Source organism: Gavialis gangeticus, unplaced genomic scaffold (assembly GCF_001723915.1).
Source record: "Gavialis gangeticus isolate Ggan-Ray unplaced genomic scaffold, GavGan_comp1, whole genome shotgun sequence".
Taxonomy (NCBI): Eukaryota; Metazoa; Chordata; order Crocodylia; family Gavialidae; genus Gavialis; species Gavialis gangeticus.
In genome coordinates, this window is record NW_017728995.1 from 19409855 (window position 1) to 19410605 (window position 751).

Consider the following 751-nt stretch of genomic DNA (forward strand, 5'->3'; position numbering starts at 1 on the left):
GGGGCCGCGCGCTGTCAGGCGGGGCGCAGTCCGCCTCACGGGCCGTCGGGCTGGAGGCGACCTGCCCCAGGGACGGGGCGTCGGCAAGAAAAGCAGCCGGGCGGTTTTTAAAGGTACCCAGAGTAGGTGCTGGGGGAGTCCATGGGCCTGGTGATGTGGGGGGTGTCCGTCCCCCAGCCACCCAGCGCTGATGGCGGGGTTCCCGGGGGCCAGCCGCGGAGCCAGCTGCGACATGGGACGCGCGTTTCTGCTGGCACCTCTGGTCTCGCGGCTGGCACTTCCAGGGGGGCGCGGCTGGTCTCAGGGGGTCTGTTCCTGCGCCTCGCCAATGGGGGAGTCTCTTCCAGACTCTGGAGACTCGGAGGGGAAAGAAGTTTTTCCTGATGTCCAGTCTAAAACGGTCTCGCAGCAGTTAGTGACCGTTAGACCTCGTCTGCCCTTGGGGTGCCCTGGTGAACAGCCCTTACACACTTATAGCATCAGTTTGCTCGTAATAATACAGTGCCTACAAGAGATGTGCGGATCTGATTCCAGAGGGACAGAAATGGCCTCCTTAAAACTGCGCTAGTTCATTACAACATGACGTCCTGCATCAGTCTGACTTATTTTCTGGAACAGTTTTAAAGAATGGCACCTCTGGGCAGGGCTTCCAGCCAGCCCCAGGCGTCTTTCCCCGCAGAGCTGTGCCCGGGCTAGGCTACGGTTTATGAAGGCCGTGCTGCCTGCCACCTTCCCCGAGTCTCCCGCCTAG